Below are 19,166 nucleotides of genomic sequence, written 5' to 3' on the forward strand. Positions count from 1 at the left end.
TCTTGTAATTGTTGGTCAACCGCGGCTCCTCCTCCACATCACTGAAATACGGGAATTACATTTTCTCTTTTACCAGGAGAAGCAAAAGTTGTTGTGTTATGTGTACAGATAACCTGAAGTTTTGGGAAAGGAATTTTAAACATGTGCTTTGATATTACAATGGCAGGCTGCATGCATGTGGTCTTATGAAATATTATAAATTCTGAACCTCTGGCAATTCAATATACCATTTCATAAGGTTCTAAAATACTTTTTTTTCATAAGTTCCCAGCATCAATCAGATCACGGTGAACCTAATTGAAGCCTGGCCAGCTACATGTTGGCGAGAAGGTAAACATAATACTGGCTACTGGGTATCTTGTCTTTCAGCTTTTCAACCGTGCTAGGACAAAACAAGTGCAACTGAAGTAGATGCTGCTACTCTTCTGAACATCCAAGGGTGCCTTCTTCCATGATGGTCATAAATTTGGTCGGAGCTGCAGTACAACACCTCCTGTGCTAATGCAGGGTAGCGTGTCAAAATGTTCCATTCCTCTCACAGTTACTACCAATGGATAGTTTTGAAGTGCTTTGCTAGGCACTGATAATGAGAGTTGAGGAAAACAAACCGATTGATCATCAGGAACTGAACCATATTTCGTTCATGGGAAGAAAAGAAAGGAGCTTCAGTTTGCCCATGATTCAGCCACCCAACTCAGATTCACTCAACTCAGATGGACAGGGAAAGATCATACATAGCCCAAATTTAGTCATGAAGGATAAAAACAAAACGTGTAGAAACTGCCCTAGCAAAGGTGTTAGTGTTAGAAGATTATACACGAGGCACGCACAAAAAGCTTGGCAGCATCCAAATATTCTTTTGGCAGCCATACAACATGTGTATTCCATTGATCAAACACAAGGAAAAGGAACACTTTACATCAACCAACTATAGAGATTCAAGAATGAGTTTCACCGTAGCAACGCACGGGCATTATGCTAGTTATAATTGAATGATGCAACATGAGATTGAATCAACGTTTTGGAGGATGGGCTATGTTATGCTAAGGGTCTCCACTGGTTCTATCTAGTTCAACAAATGCACACTAGAGAGGAGCGGTGGAGCCAATATATGGGGTCAAGTAAATCCAGTTAGCTGTAAAATTTCCGATTTCATGGAGTGAAGACTACATTCGCTCGCAGTTTTGAAGCTAGGTATCCCTACCGACTTACCGAGCGTGTAGTCCTGGTTCACTTTCTAGTTGTGGAGATGGTTACGACACAGGAGTGAAGCCATATTCTGTGATAGGTGTTAGGTTATTAATTCTTATGTTATTATCATATATTAATATATTAATATTTCATAAACCAAGTTTTACAAACTTCTACCGTTCATATCCTTTATAAATTCTAGCCATGCTGCTGCATGGGTTGTTGAGCGCTATAATTCTCCAGTCCCCTGCTTTCCTCCGCCACTAAGATCATAAGCAGCGAGAAAGGGGCGGTCAGAGTTGACCTTGTTAATATAGAACATTATTGCACATGAGGTCAGAATAATTTATGCAAAAATAACTATAGTATACACACAAATAATTAAATAGAAGCAAAAAGTGCAATGCTAGGACATGTTATGCAAATTTAACACCCGTGCATAGACAGGCAAGCAATACATGATCATGTGAAATTACTCAAGCAAACATGACATTTAAGCAAAAACAAGCAAAGACAAAACCATGAAAAAACACGTCATCCGAGGTTGCTCTAAGTAAAATTCATGAAGAACCATTATATTTGTATAAATTATAAGATTCAAATTGATAATGTCTTTCTAGAGTATGTCCACACAAGTTTGTCCTTGCTAAATTTATTCAAAGTAAATTAATCTAAATTTACATTGTGCATGCATGGACGGTTTGTTGTGTTTGCAATTAGACCAATTGTGCTATTTATTTTAGGTTCATTGAAAAAAGAACTCACAATGATGTGTTGTGCTTCCTGCTTTCGTGTAATCCTTGTGAACTCGTTGCAACGTAAGGGTATTTTTGTTAGTTCTACTGTGGATTACTTGAAGGTTTACTTGAGAGCCCACAAATTCCTACGCACTGCGCCGGCGCTAGTGCTGCATTTGATATTGTCAAGGCGTAATTCTTGTTTTTACCCAAAAAAGGCGTAGTAATTATTGATCAAGCTAGCTAGCTACGTCATTGCATTGAAGTTGCAAAATTGTACTGCTACTGACATGGCACAAAATTTCGGCCAGCATGGGATCCGTGCTCCTAGAGAACATCGCATGGTGGTGTGAAAAAGATTGAGGTGACACCAATCACTAACGGACCGCCACTGCCACAGTCACACACACACACCTGTATGATATCACATTTTGTCGCGCTCGCGTCTGCCCGGGCCGCTGCATGTATGGGACAAAAGTCACAAAAGCGCGCCCATGGTGGCTGACACTGCATCTTCTGGGAGATGACATCATCATCTTCCTCTGATCATTTTGTTTATAACTTGTTGGACGACTTGAGGTTTACCTTGGCATTCGTTGATGTCCAACTCAGCCAGCAGAGTTTTCCTATATACTGTCTCGAACCACTTGTTTTTTTTTATCAACACGGGTAGAGAATTGGCCTTTAGTCCCGGTTGGTAGGGTGCATATCTCTCGGATATCCATCCGGGATAAACCAACCGGGACAAAAGGGGGGTCTTTACTCCCGGGTCTTTTAACCGGGAGTAAAGGTCCCCCTTTAGTCCCGGTTAGATTTCCCAACCGGAACTAAAGGGGTCCCCTTTAGTCCCGGCTCGATTCCAACCGGGACTAAATAGCGCTTGCATGGCACTGCCGTGATGCCTGAATTTTTCATGCATACATCACATATACGTAGTACCGCGGCCCTTTTAATTTGTTAACCTTGTAGTTGAGATTTTTTTAGAACGAAATCAACTAGTATTTAAACGAATGGGATGTGTAATTATACAATTACTATATATATACACAATCCTTATACACAATTCATATACACAATTCAACTAGCTTAGTACAAATCGATCATAATTAGCGCGTATTATATATACAAATAAATCAAAGTATCTTCCTACGATCTTCCCGTCGTGGTGTTGCTGATCGGAGTGTCTAATTGTCGTCCATCGTAATAAAATTCTCCTTTTGGATTTACCACCTCGTCCATTATGAATCCAATGAGACCTTCACATATTGCCGCTACTCTTTCTTCCTTCAAGAGTCCTTGTTGAATATTTAACATCTATAATTTGGAAATTTGTGAATGTTACATGAACAAATACATATAAGGAGCTAGAAAATAATTAACTAGTAATATATTTATTTTACGTACTTTAAAGTTGTGCGGCGTCATCTTCGGTCCCTTGGGTCCCAAAAAACTGTGCATGTGCTCACAGATGTAGTAGCCACATAGATTATTCCCGGGTTCCTGTCTTAAGCACTTCAGTGCGGAAAAAATAAGTTATGAAATATTCGTGTTATACAATGTAATAAATGTGCAGACTGCATACGTACCGGGAAGTCTGTGTTCCATGTAAGATTTTCTTTGAATGGACCTTTGTGTGTCCTTATGAATTGTTTCCATACGCTGCGGATTAGAATAATGAATGACATAGTGTAACAGGGATAAAATTTAGGAAATAAATTTTTGCATAGAGATAAAGGTCCAGAATTATTACAAGCCTAGCATGTCTTGCAATTATTGGTAGTCCACCGGATCTTTCCTTAACGAATCAAAGACAGTGACGTGGCTTCTTTCAGGCTCAATTATAATAAGGATCCAGTGGAAGCTGCGTGCGTAAAATGTTCATGCATATTAGAGCTAACTAACATGTAGAGATAAGGAAAAAGACATCGAAAGTAGACGGTATACACACACTTACTTGAAGTTGTATGGAAGTAGTATGAAATCCTTGAATGTTTGTTTGTGTAGGAAATTGTATATTTCCGCAAAGGTTTTTTCCGGCGCTAATTGTATCTGTTGTTAGTTAACTACAGATGGATCCATGAAGCCTATATGTAGGTGCGCATCTCGGCGGCATGTCTGAATTAGCATCCTACATGAAATGGAAGATGAAGTTAGTACGGTGACGCACGCCAAAATTTACATGTAGAGATAAACGGACACTTACAGAATCCAAGCGCTGATCAAAGAGACGTCCAGGGCATCATGATGGTACACTTCGTATATATCCTTGAAGTCTAGCCACAGCACTTTCTCCCCTTCACCGTGAAAATCTATTAGTTTTACCTGCATGCCGATCATCTCCCTCGAGTCGGCGGATGCCATCATGTACCATTGATGGAATTCGTACATCTTTGTTGATAGCTTCCGTACCAATGAAGGCTTTACTAGAGGTTTGCCTAGCTCATAAGGCCACTTCGGCTCAGGGGGCGGTGCAGTTGGCGTCTCAACTTGCCCTATGCATTCATCAAGTCCCAGACCTGTTTCTTCCATGAACTTCAATACATTTGCTTGTTGATCCAAGGGCATTGCTTTTACCCGTTGAGCATCTTTTTTTGATAAATGGCTGAGGTCGGGGACTGGACCGCTGGAGGATGATTTTCCTTTCCTTTTATCCTTTTCATCAGCCTTTACTAGAGCCCGTTCATAGTTTGACAAGAGTGGTATCCTTTTCTTGGCTCCTTCTTCCATCCTGATAAAAAAATTTAAATCTCGCCGACTTACTGGCGGTGGCTCCATCTCCCTTGCCTTTTTTAATTCGGCTTGTTTCTTGAACCACTCACTGGCCTCTCGTTGGATTTCTGCCCACTGTTCTTCATGAGACATTGCCTCCCAGCGTTCCTTACGAGTCACTTCAGGGTCCTTTGTTTTCTTCTTTCTCTGTCTTTGCTTGGGAGGCGGTGCTCGTGACTTCTTTAGTGGTGCTGCAGGTTCCTTCAAGGGGGCCGCTCTTGGTGCCGGCGACGGTGATCGGGGAGGGGTGTTGTTATTGTCGTCGTCGCTCCCAGCACCAGGATGTGGTGGAGATGGAGACCTTGATATAGATGGAAGGGACGGTCCTGGAGCAGGAGATGCCGGTCTCGAGGTATGAGGAGAAGGTCGCTGCTGGGGATCTACGGGGAGCAGTCTTGAGGTCTGAGGAGATGGCTCCGTGCTGGGAATAATGATGTAGCGTTTCTTCCATAGAATGATCCCATGAAGCGCATCTGCCAATGTCTTTTCCCCGTTGCCTCCCGGGAAGTCGAGCTCTAGACCTTCATACTGGGGATCAACTATTTGCTCGACGCAGACGCTGGCGTAGCCTGTTGGAATGTCCATGCCATGACTGCTCTGCCCTGCCAGGGTTGCTAACGCACTCCCGTACGCTACCTGTACATATAGCAGAAGTAAACAAGTTGAACTCCGATCTCGAGGCCTGGATCAATTGACAAGATTGCATAAATATTATGTATAAGTATACCTTAATAGTGAGGTTGCCGACCGGTGCATGCAACTCACATGAGGTCCGTTGCATGATGGCATCCACGGGGAACCGTTGCTCCTCCACGGGTAACCTGGGCGTCTGCGCATCGGGGACCCCTGTAGAAGCACAACTGCTCCCGAGGTGTTGAGAAGGGCTGGCGGTGTTAGGATTCGATAGTGCTCCAGATTGGGCCAACTCCGCAACTGCGTTGGCCACCCGCCGATTGATTTCATCCATCATTCTTTGTTCTAGCATCTGCCGCCAGCTCTCCTCGATCTGTTCCTTTCTTCGCTTCCGGCTTCTGTAAGAGGCGCTGTCGCCTCGGAAAGCGAACTTCCACGGAACCACCCCGAACCCTCGGCAACGTCCTGGGTGCTCTGGATTACCGAGGGCCAATGTGAGCTCATCATTTTCTCGGTCCACCTTCAACCTCCCAGCCTTCGAATCTTCAATGTTCTTCATGAGATGTTCGGCCTTCTCACGTATTGTGTCATTGAAAATCAACGTCCCATCCTCTTGGCTTAGGGAGCCTCCATGAGCGTAGTACCAATTTTTTGATCGTTCGGGCCATTCAATAGTTGCAGGTACGATTCCCCGTTCGATCAGATCTTGTTCCATCTTCCTCCACTTGGGAATTGCTGAGCCATACCCACCTCGCCCCAAATGATGGTGGTAGCCCTTCTGACTAGCATTTGCTATGTTGGTCGTGATCTTTTTCACACCTTCTTCACTCCTCTTGTATTCAACAAATGCATCCCAGTGGTCCCTCAACTTTGGCCACGCGTTGAAGTCTGGAGTTTTGCCCTTCTTGATGTAGTGGGTATCCAGCATCTTCTTGAATGTCTGGAATTGAGTAGCCATCTTCTTAAGCGTCCACGCTTTGACATCCTTCTCACTATATCCTTCGGGGAATGTGAAATGTCTCTTCACGTCTTCCCACAGCATATTCTTTTCTGTCTCTGGAAGGGCGTACGGATTAGTGCTTCTGCCCTTCCATTCTCTGATGCTGATAGGCACGTTGTCCCGGATGATTGCCCCGATTTGACTCACGTACTTCTTTGCTACTTTCTCGGGAGCAACCGGCCTGCCCTCTTCTGTAACTTCGGTGATGACAAGCCTCCCTTCCATCACCTTTGTACGACCTCGGGTCTTCTGCCCTTGTGTCGATCCGGAGGGCTAACAGTTCAAGATTCGTTAATTAGTACGTAGTAGTAACGGTGGCGTGAAACAATACAAGAATGGTTGTATATACCTCGCCGGAACCTTCCGCCACGGCAAGTTGTTGCTACGGCTGTTGCTCTTCATTCCCATCGGCGGACATGTTGAGGAACATGTCCGCCTGGGTGCCCTCTTCATCCGTGTATGATAGTGGAACGTTGTCGCCACTACCATCACCAGCGATTATCTGCTCCATGATATACCTTGCGGTCTCATCGTCTGCCATTTCAACTATTGATGGAAACATACATGGAATCATACATGACAGTCATAGAAATCGTCTTACTACAAATTTGTACAAAGTCCTACAAAGTCCGGAATCATACATGTATATAATGAAATCATAAAATAACATGAATCGTACAAAGTTCGGAATATTTATACAAATTTCTATGAATTTTGACGAATTTATACAAATTTCTACAAATTTCTATGAATTTCTACGAATTTCTATGGATTTCTACAAATTTCTACGAATTTCTATGAATTTCTACAAATTTCTACGAATTTCTACGAATTTCTATGAGTTTCTACAAATTTCTACGAATTTTTACGAATTTCTACGAATTTGTACGAATTTCTATGAATTTGTATGAATTTCTACGAATTTGTATGAATTTCTACAAATTTCTACGAATTTGTATGAATTTCTACAAATTTCTATGAATTTTGACGAATTTCTACAAATTTTGACGAATTTCTACGAATTTGTAACAATATCCACGTGCGGTGCCTAGGTGGTGACGGCGGCGATCAGGGCGGCGGAGGCGGGACGGCGGCGTCAGGACGGCGGTACGGCGGAGGCGGGGACGGTTCACCGGAACCACGGGCGGTGACGGGACGGCGGAGGCGGGGACAGTTCACCGGAACTAGGTTGTGACGGGCGGCGGGACGGCGGCGATCACGGCGGCGGGACGGCGGATTCCACGACGGTGCATCCTACGAATTTCTAACTTCATTTTCTCTGTATCAACTCTAACTTAACAAACTAACTAGAAATCTAACTTAACAAACTAACTAAAAATCTAAAAATCTAACTTAACAAAATTAGAAATCTAAAAATCTAACTTAACAAAATTAGAAATCTATCTAAAAATAAAACTTAATTTTCTAACTAAAAAAGAAAACCCTCCCGGCGGCGCTGCCGGCCGGCGCGGCAGCGAACCTTTCGCGCGCGGGGCGGCAGCGGCCGGGGCGGCGAGGACGGCAGCTGTCGAGGTGACGAGGACGACGGCGGCCGAGGTGACGACGACGGCGGCGGCGTAGGCGGGACGGCGACGAGACGGCGACGAGGGGCGATGAGATGGCGACGAGGGGCGACGAGGGGCGACGAGGATGGAGCCGGCGACGAGGATGTGGAGCCGGTGGCCGGAGGCGACGAGGTGGCCGGGGGCCGGGCGCGTCGACGGACGAGGAGGGGATCGAGGCGGGCCGGCCGGGGGACGACGACGGCGCAATGGGGGACATCGACGGCGCAATGGGGGACGACGACGGCGGCGGCCGGCGAGGGAGGCGGACGGGCGGCGACGGCGAAGAGCGCGCGGGACTTGGCGAAAATTTGGCTAAGTGTGTAACTGGTGGGGGGTAGAAGGGAGTACAGTGCCTTTTAACCCCCCCCCCCCTTTTATCCCGGTTCGTAATGGCACCCGGGACAAAAGGGCCTTTTGTCCCAGGTCCCGTCACCAACCGGGATAAAAGGGGGGGCCTTTTATCCCGGTTGGTGACGGGACCCGGGACAAAAGGGTGCCCCGCCAGGTGGGGCTGGGAGCGCACCCTTTTATCCCGGGTCCCGTCACCAACCGGGATAAAAGGCCTCCCCTTTTATCCCGGTTGGTGACGGGACCTCGGATAAAAGGGTACGTTCGGGCGGGAGACGAAACGTACCGTTTTATCCCGGTTTCCGTTTGCAACCGGGATAAAAGGGGGGCCTTTTGTCCCGGTTGCTGTTAGCACCCGAGACAAAAGGTGTTTTTTCCTATTTTTCTTCTCCCGCCTGTTTTTTGGAAATGGATTTTATTTTACCTTTTCACTGCATTTCAGGATGAAAAACAAAACCTTCACAGATTTTGTACATGCAAAAATATATTTAATTAACAAGTAAATTGACAATAAGTATGAATTAATCATTAATTCTATACCAGTTCATTTAGCCTGTAAAATATTTATTTTACTGCATTGCTGTGATCAAGAAATTATTCAATTAAATTATTTCAATGCGCAGAAAAATCCATGTTAGTATGTGGTTAACAATGTTCATGTTTATCTAAAAAATCTTCACCTACCAAATTTAATAACACATGAAATCATATATAGGGTAAATTACAAATTGTATCAATTAATACACAAAGGTCATGTACATTTAACGCATTACAATACAACGTTGTAAAATTTCTTCTTCACGAAAGTTCCTTTATCATGATCGCGGCGTAAGTACGGAGCCTCTTCTTTGGATAGCAGGATGCTTGGATCAACTTCAACGGCGAATGGAGGCATGCCATCAAACTGATCATAATCATCTGATTGGTCTGTTTTATCCTCGACTCCCACGATTTTTCTTTTACCTGGAAGAACTATGTGGCACTTTGGCTCCCATGTCTCTTCTGGATTTCTCTTGGGTTTGCTGCACATGTCCTTCACATAGAACACCTGATGCACATCATTGGCAAGTACGAATGGGTCATCACTGTATCCAGTCTTGCTCAGATCTACTATTGTCATTCCGTACTGATCTTTGGTGACGGCAGTTAGCTTCACCCAATTGCAAAGAAATAGAGGGATGTACAGCGGTCCGTATTCGAGTTCCCATATCTCCTGTATGAAACCATAATACGACTCCTTGCTATTATTTCTGTCCATGGCATCTATGCGGACACCACTATTCTGGTTCGTGCTTTTCTGGTCCTGGGCTCTCGTGTAAAATGTGTAACTATTTATCTCATAGCCTTGGAATTTGACGATTGTGGTAGCAGGTCCCCTGGCTAACCAAGCAAGCTGTGGGTGAATCTCAGAGTTACCCATAAGTTGTTGGCGCAACCAGGAGGGAAAAGTTTCCATGTGATGACGGGTAAGCCAAGCATCGGATTTGGTCGGGTTTTTGGAAGCTACCATCTGCCTGTGCTGCTCGATATACGGAGACACAAAGGATGACTGTTGTAGAACAGTGTAGTGTGCCTTGTCGAACAAATCAGTATCATTGCTCAAACTTGATTTCCTTCCAAGGGTGCCCATTCCTCGGAGCCTCCCCTTGTGGCGTGAAGTTGGAACCCCAATCGAGTCAATTGAATCAATAAAATCAACACAAAACTCGATCACCTCCTCTGTTCCATATCCCTTGGCGATGCTTCCTTCTGGACGGGCACGATTAAGAACATAGTTTTTTAGGACTGCCATGAACCTCTCGAAAGGCCACATATTGTGCAGGTATACAGGTCCGAGAATACCAATCTCTTTTACTAGGTGAACCAGTAAGTGCGTCATAATATTGAAGAAGGATGGTGGAAATAACAACTCAAAACTGACAAGACATTGCACCACATCGTTCTGTAGCTTTGATAGCTTGGATGGATCGATTGCCTTCTGCGAAATCGCATTAAGAAACGCGCATAGCTTTACGAGCGGCAACCGGACATTTTCTGGTAGAACACCCCTCAGTGCAACCGGAAGCAACTGGGTCATCAACATGTGGCAGTCATGAGCCTTGAGATTTGTAAACTTCTTTTGTTTCATATTTATTATTCCCTTTATATTCGAGGAGTACCCAGACGGGACCTTCATACTATTCAAGCATTCAAACATGCTATCCTTCTCTTCCTTGCTGAGAGTGTAACTGGCAGGACGTAAGTAGTGCTGTCCATTATCTCTCTTTTCCGGATGTAGGTCTTCTCGTTGCCCCATGGCTTTCAGGTCCTGTCGTGCTTCCAATGTATCTTTTGAGGTTCCATAGACACCCATGAAGCCTAGCACGTTCACGCAAAGATTCTTCGTCAGGTGCATCACGTCTATTGCGTTGCGAACCTCTAGGATTTCCCAATAAGGTAGCTCCCAAAATATTGACTTTTTCTTGTTATTGCATTGGAAGCATGGACAACATACGAACCCATTCTCTGGCTTGTTCGCTTTTGCCACTTCGAGAAAATAATGCAAGCCATCAATAGACGCCTTGCTCCGCCTGTCTGCATTATACATCCATTGCCAGTCCATCTGCATCGTATTACGCATGAAAATGGATTACACTTGACAATGGATTACGCGTGAAAATCGATTAAAGATCCAAACAACATGGTACAATACAACAACATGAAGATCCAAATACACATATTTAAATTAAAGTCCCAAACAACATGATACAATACAACAAGCCATCCACTGGTTATTATCAAGGAGGACTTTAAGCATCCTTGGACGGTGAAGGCGAAGGTTCCGCTGACCCAACCTCATCCTTAGGTTTATTTGTGCCGCCTGAAACGGTAGTACTAAGTGGACGTGAAACACCCGGGACTGAGGGTGGAGCATAACGACCACCAAAAGGAGGTTCCTGACCCGCGGCAACAGCTTCTTCATGACGTTGCTGCAAATAACGAAGCATTGCTTTTTCCAGCGCGCTCTTTTTCTTCGGCTTATGCTGAGGGCCAACTATGATTGGAACCTTGCCATAATAGGAACCACGATCGCCCCCACCATCGCCACTTCCTCCAGTAGCAGAAGCCATCCATGTACAAAAAATATTATCTTAACACTGCATAAGTTGTTCAACTTGAAGACCGTGATCATCTCGCGAGGATGTCCTCAACTGGGCGGCACCGGTATTCGTCATGAAAGAGGTTAGATGCTACGAAAAAGGGGACACGGTCACGATGTCCGTATCCACTCTTTCTCGTAGAATCGAACCTCCTTCTTGACATACGTTGCTACTCGGCGGAGAACATCGTAGCAGAAATGAACACGGTATGCAAGTTCAACAAGTAGCAGAAGTCATCTATGTACAAAAATTCTTTCCTTACCACTACAGAAGTTGTTGAACTTGAAGATCGTGTTCATTTCGCGAGGATGTCCTCAGCTGGGCAGCACCGCACTTCGTCATGAAAGAGGTTAGATGCTACGGAAAAGGGGACACGGTCACGATGTCCGTATCCACTCTTTCTCGTAGAATCGAACCTCCTTCTTGACATACGTTGCTGCTCGGCGGAGAACATTCTCGCCGAAATGAACACGGTATGCAAGTTCAACAAGTATATGGATTTAAAAAACCATATTAAATTTGATAAGATAAACCGTCTAGACAAGGTAGCATCATTTTTAAACCACTGCAATAATGCATACTATATATGACACATCAATCTCCCTCACATTCTAGCTCAAAATACCTCTCCATTTTTCTACTTCATCATCACATTGTAGCAAATAATCTTTCCATCTCCAAAGCATAAATCAAAGCATAACACGAGGATGAAGTAGCAAACCTTCGCAACACTTGTGTTGGCTGAGTCAAATTCCCACGAAAATGAGGGAAAAAACTTCGGGCAGCACCTCCCTTGCTTTGGCACCACCGGAGAGTAGGTGAAGCTCAGCTCTCTATCAATGTGCTGGACTGGCTCGGGCTGGAGGAAGAAGAAAGTCTCTGTCTCGGGATATAGTGGGGGATGAGTTTTTATCCCGGTTAAAAACTCCAACCGAGACAAAAGGGAACCTTTTGTCTCGGTTGGAAGTTTAGTCCCAGTTGGAGGATCCAACCGGGATAAAAGGTGAACCCTTTTATCCCGGTTGGAGGCACCAACCGGGACTAACCTTTTTATCCCGGTTGGTGCCTCTAACCGGGATAAAAGGGTTCACCTTTTATCCCGGTTGGATCCTCCAACCGGGATAAAAGGGTCCCGCCACCGGCGGCCCCCAGCTAGCCGTTGCAACCGGGACTAAAGGGGGGCCTTTAGTCCCGGTTGCAATTACCAACCGGGAGTAATGCTCCCCTCCAATTTTCCCTACCCCGGCGCACCCCCTTTTGTCCCGGGCCAACTTTAAACCGGGACAAAAGGGGTCGGATCGAAAGCCAATTCTCTACTAGTGCAACGACACCAAACGCAAAAGGAAGAGAAGGTTTTCTTGACCTGCTAGTACACTTAGTGGTGACATAAGGAGCGAAGTGTAATGATGTCCGCAATCCTTGGCTTCAACCTCAATTAGGACCCATCCCCTAAGATGAGATGGCTGGCCGGAGTCCAGAGAGAACTGGTGATGTAAAGAGCTATTCATACTTTTCAAAAAAAAAGAGCTATTCAGCCCGGTTAATAAGATTAAAAAGGTGGCGAGGGATTATCAGCACCTGGGGATGGAACGAAGAAGATGCGCGCGTGCAGCATGTCCGACAACTAACAACTTGGTCCGTGCATGGGATCGGGTTAAAGTGTAACTCGGATCGCTAGCGATCAACCAAGCTTATACGTACACGATCCGGTGACTTTACGCTGGCTAACTTTACTTGCACTAGACTATAAAAGATTTACGCTGACGGCTACATGTGATATGTGCTTGCGGGCCAAGCACCCACCAGCAACCTCGAGCTAGTACAAATATTGTCTGTACGTGCTGGCGGGCGACATTAGCCACCTACCAGCACAGATGCTTTCTATACTGGCGGGTGCTTATGCCACCCGTCAGGAATATGAATTTTTCCATCCAATATATTATTCTCGTGAGTTATTTATAATGTCTATTTCCTCCTAGTTGTTAGCCGTCAAATTGAAATATGTATCAACAACCACATAACAACAAACTTGAATAATAAATAATTCACATTATTCAAAAATGCCTCGTACATAATATATAATTCACATTATTAAAAATTCAACATTTGGAATAGAGCTATTCTTTGCCACGCTAATATTAAAACTACTACACCCATCTACAAAGATCTTTGGAGTCGTCCACCGTCAACACGCCATCTTAATCAAAGAATGCTCCATTCTCATGACAAATCTCGCGTTGGGTGAACTTCGCTATGTTCCTACAAATGTTGTCGATTTGTTTGTCTTCGAGCTTGGAATCATGATTGCCGATCCTAAGCATCTACAAGTATACAGTAAATGAAGATTAGGATGTATTACCATTAGGAAGTTAGCACATGACAGTGTATAAGAGACTTACGTCTTCAGGGTTCGTCCGGTACCTCCTATTATTTCTGAGGAACTCGCACACGTAATATTCACATAGCGTAGCATCGGAAGGTTGCTTGTGGCACTGCAATCAAATAGAAAAATGATGAGTTGTTATTAATGACAAGTCTACAGTATATTAAAAAAACCAAGTTTTTATGTTCTTACGAATCTATGATATATTATTTTCATAGCTTCCTTCCTTTTTGGATTGTGGTCCCCGCCTTTTAGTATGTAAAGCTTGTACGCACTTTGAGGATATAAAGACAAGAGTTAGTAATACAACTTAGGTGCATAGAATGTCAACATGCATTCAAGTACTGCCAAGGAATGTCTTACTTTTGTATAATGCCTATAAATTCCTTGTACCTATCTCTACTAAAGCTGGCTAAGTCGAGGACCACTGCTTTTCCTAGTTTGGGTAAAATAATGATGCAAATCCAGTGATCTCTGCATTATATTAAAATAATTTATATTATAAACAAAATTAAATAGCACCAAGTATATATATAGTAATTAAAATTAGCTAGCTTACTGAAAATTGTAAGAAGCCATGATACGATCCTTGTCAGCCTTTTTCCTCATTACTCTTGCAATTTATACGGACACTTTGTGCATTACATCTCTGTGGGCTTTTAATTTTATAGTATTTTTCTCCGCTTGTGTCTGTGCTGCTTCCATTTGTGCTTTGATCATTTCCGTCATTTTGAGCTTGTGCTCTTGCTCGCTTATTCGTGCTGGGTCAAGGTACGCTACCTTGAACCTGCCGTTCGTAAATTTTTCCTCCCTCCATTGCATCCTGCAGAATAGGTCGTTCAGGTACTTGACATATAAAATATATACGTATGTATTTAAAACTCGTGTATGCAGTACATGTGAACTTACAAGCATCATATGGTAATGAGATTCATGTCGAGGTGTTGTTGACGGTAAGGTCTATGCAAATCCTCGAAATCGAACACAATCTGGTAATCAAGAACGCCAAGGAAAACCTTAGTTGGGACATGCGCGGTGATTGCTCGAAGGCCTTGCTTCATTACATTCATGATCCATCTATGCAGTTTATTCAGTTCCCATGGGCCCTCCAACAGATCCCACCGATACAAGAATGGTTTGCTATGCTCATAATTGATTGGGACTTCATTTGATGCAAAGAAATTGAGGTTTTGATCCTTTTCCTTTTGCCAAGAGGCGCTGCAAGTTACAGATTTTTCACTGGAAGATAAACCCTTCTTTTTCAATACGTTTAAAAACTTGTCAACTTTCATTGATGGAGCCTTTTGATCATATATGCTGACCATACGAGGTACCGCTGGCCTCTGGGGAGGTGGAGATGCCGGTGAAGGCGGTGTTGGATCAATAACTTCTAATCAAATACCCATTCATCGCCTTGGAGTAGTGATGTCCAATCGTCCTCATTGAGAGCTTCTCACACAAGTAATAGCATTGGTTGCTCGTCCTCATTGGTAGCTCCCTGCACATGTAACAGCGTCAGCTTCTCCGTGTCAACATTTGAATCTAGAAGGGGTACATCTTGGCTCGACCGTGAGGTTTCTAGCGATGCATTATTCAGAACGATATCTCGGCGATGCCACAGTATGTACTGGTTCATCGCATCACCGAGAACCTTAATCCCCTCATCAGTAGGGATGTCTATCTCGCACGACTCATCCAACACCGTAACAACTTGCACCCAGGCGTATTCTGGCAGGGGTGCCTTTGCAAACACATGACCCGTTACTGCCATGCCGATTGCGACCTCTCGAAACTTATTTTGTTTCCTTCCATAAGGTATAACCAATCTGCATGGTGTATCCACTTGTATATCGTCAATGGGATAGCTCACGTTTGCAATGAAGCCAACACTACCCAGAGCAACGAATCCTGTGTGGGCAAGCAGCATGGTTGTGGTCAGCCACTATTGCTAGGTGTTGGCTAGCCAAAAACTTCACGAACTCCTGCTTGGCGATTTCTCTCATCTTCTCTTCAAGGTTTTTCTTATAACGGTCGTGCTTCCTGTAGCTTGCTTGGTCATTGGGGAATGCTTTACCCAAGGGCAATATTGATGACATCCCTCGAAAACACCTAGAATGCTCCACAGTTCCGATCGCGGCGGTTAGCTGATCTTTCTCCCTGTCCAGCTTGAAAAGACCCTTCTTTTGCGCCTCGGCGAGCTGTTCCAACCTCTGTAAATTTGGTCTATTGTTGGGCGTTTGAATTTAACCTTGCTATTGAGTGTTACTTTCGGAATTCGAGCTAGTACCCAATTACTGCTACACTCATCCAAGCCTTCAAACATATCCGGTAAACTAGCTCTCCTTTGTTCTTCTTCTTCTCTCCTCCATTTAGTGATCTTGAATGCGTACCCTCCCGCACCCAAGTGATGGGTGTTCTGGGCGGCTTTCATAGCCTTCGCGGTATTTTCTTTGCTCAGGGCTTTTGCTTCTGGTGTGTTCTTTTGTTGTATGAACTCTTTCCACATTTTCGAAGGAATCCTACCAAAGTCTTCCCTAGCATTTTTGCCTTTCTGTACATATTCTTTATTAAGAGTAGACCTCCAATTCCTTAAACATCTCCCAAGGAGGCCCTCAGCAAAGTTTCTTGCAAATTTCTCTTGACCTTCACGAAAAGTGAACCTTTCTTTCAATGTAGCCCACAATACATCCTTTGTAGTGGTAGGCACATTCTTCCGGTTACTAGTCGTGATCCAGGTCTGCAATTTATCCCTGACAATAGCTCCACATATGTTCCAAAACTTAGCAGATATTCCCTCAGGTAATATGGGCTCACCTTTGGCGCCAAACTCTTCTATTAGGAGAATACCTTTTCGGAGATCTAGTTTCAGCTTCGTTTCCCACGTTTCCTTTTCGGATTACTACTAGAAGCAGTAGTAGCCGAAGTGTAACATCCGCAAAATCACCAACTAAAAACACCCATTAAAAATTGTTTTCAAAATCCTTTTATCGCTGAGCTCCCGGAAATCTAAAACCTTCCCGGCGATTTCACCGTCCCAGCACCCACGCCGACAGCCATCATTTTATCCGTGCCTGTAATTTTCGCCACGTGTCGGTCGATAGACCGCCGCGCACGTGCCGCAATTGCTGCCGGTTTCCCTTTTCCTTTCTATTTTTCCCCCTCCCTTTTCTTTTTCTTTTTCTCCTTCTCTTTCTTCTTCCTCCTTCTTCTTTCTTCTCCTTCCTTCCTTTTTCTCTTTCCTCCTCTTTCTTCTTCCTGGCGCCACATCTTCCTGGCGCCTAGCGCCACCTCCTGGCCGGTCCCCCCTCCTGGCACATTAACTCCCCCTCCCCCTTCGAAGCCTGACCCGGCCCCGCGCCCGGCCGGCGCGCCGGCAGCACGCCCGGCGCCGGCGCCGGCACTACCGCCGCGGGCGGTGCCCGTCGACCCGGCCCCCGCTCCCGGCCCCACTACATGCCGCCCCAACGCCGCCCTCCCCCCCCCCCCGTCCCGCGCCTGTCCAGCCCCCCTCCCGCGCCGCGCTGGATAGCCGAGCGCCGGCCACCGCCGGCCCCACCGCAACACCGCCCCCCCCCCCCCGCCAGCCTATAAAAAGGGGCAACGCCCCGGCCACCACCGCCACATCCCACACCACTCCATCTCCCAGCCACCTGTGCCAACTGCTGCCACCGCCGCCCGTGCACCGCCTCCAACCGTGCGCCACCTCCCAAATCCACCACCGGACGCACCTCCCTCCCTACCCAAATCCCCAAGGTGCGTACCAAAATGGGGCCTCCACGACCTCCTCTACCTCCCCCCACCGCCCAACCTCATCGCCTGTGGGCCTAGGCCGCCGCCCCTAGGTCGACCGTACCCCTCTATCTCTCCCTGTGTACTGTGAGGGCAAGAGGAGGAAGAAAGCCCCAAATTCCGATCTAACCCCCTGAAATCCCCTATTCACAAAATAGCCCTTCCACCACTCTCATACCCCTTTTCGAAGATCTGCCCTTCCACGCCCAAAAGTATTTACAAATAGGTCCCTAGTTCCTCGCAAATCAGTCCTAAACCTCCTTTTTAAGCCCCTAATCCATGTTTAACTCGTCATTTTATGCGCCAAACTTCCTCCAATTAATCCCAAATTCGACCACGTCATCCTCCAGTATACTTCCGCCAATCCATATCCAAATTTTCCAAAAATACTCATTCTACCTATTTTCCGTTCGCGTTCTCTGTTCGGAGCTCAACGGGTAAAATCTTATTTTCTTTTATTTATTTGTGTGCCTGTTTGTGTGTGCCGTAGATCGCAGAGTACCCGAGGAGGAGCACGAGGAGGAGTTTGACCGTGAGCCCGAGCCCGAGGACCAGCAGCACGAGGCGGAACTCCCGGAAGGCTTTGAAAACGGCAAGTCCAATCTCACCCTTTGATGCATACTTAATACCTAGTTTTTCAAACACAACCTATCGGCCTGTTTTATAAAATGCATATTGTTTTATTGCAAGACATGGTTGGATAGCTACCCCTTAATTGATAGGAATATTCCTTGATATCCTATGTTTATCTCTAAATACGACTTGCTCTGTTTAGATGATAACTACTGCTAGAATGCTTAGGAATTTGTTACTCAATTTCAATCATAATTACAATGGTTTATTTGGAGAATAAATGCGTAAGTGTGTTCAAATGGGAAAATGGGTTTCCGGGTTCGAAGGCAAGGAATGTGTAGATGAGATGGATGGGTGTTTCTTGTGTGAAATACCAAAATGTTGTGCTCGTACCTTAGTGGTTGAGCAAAGTTGGGAGATATCCATCTTTTCATAATTAAGGACCGAGTTGATGTGTCATCTTGACTAATTCAACCATCGTCCAACCACTCGACCGTTGTATGGGCAACAGCTTAGCATAAATCCCACTAGCTGAACTGATAGTCTGCGGGTGTGCTGGTGAGCAACGGGAGCCCATGGAAAAGGAGTAAGATCTTGGTGACTTAGGTCCCGGTTACGGTCTCATGGATGAGCCGTGAACCCCTTGGGTGCTTCCGTGTGGACTAGTCAGTCTTGGCTAAGATGGGTAATGGCTTTGCTAGGATCCGCACCGGCACTAAGGTGATCGTGCTGCGGTACCCTACTTGTGGGAAAAGTGTACAACCTCTGCAGAGCTAAAACTTATCCGGGTAGCCGTGTCCACGGCATTGGACGAGTTAAGGCTTGGTCACATAACTACCACTTGGGAATGGATGGTTTCATGGTGTGTGTGTGTGTGTGTGTGTGTGTGTTGGATTTTAGAAGTGTCCGGTAGTTGTGCCGTGAGCTATGGCGGACGGGGAGTCCGATAGCAATAAAATTTGGATCTTTTGTGTAGGATCAACCCCACTCAATGTTTCAGTTACTAAAGAGAAGCTTTACTAAAACTCTTTTGAAAAC

The sequence above is a fragment of the Setaria viridis genome, chromosome 1 (genome assembly GCF_005286985.2).
Source record: "Setaria viridis chromosome 1, Setaria_viridis_v4.0, whole genome shotgun sequence".
Taxonomy (NCBI): domain Eukaryota; kingdom Viridiplantae; phylum Streptophyta; class Magnoliopsida; order Poales; family Poaceae; genus Setaria; species Setaria viridis.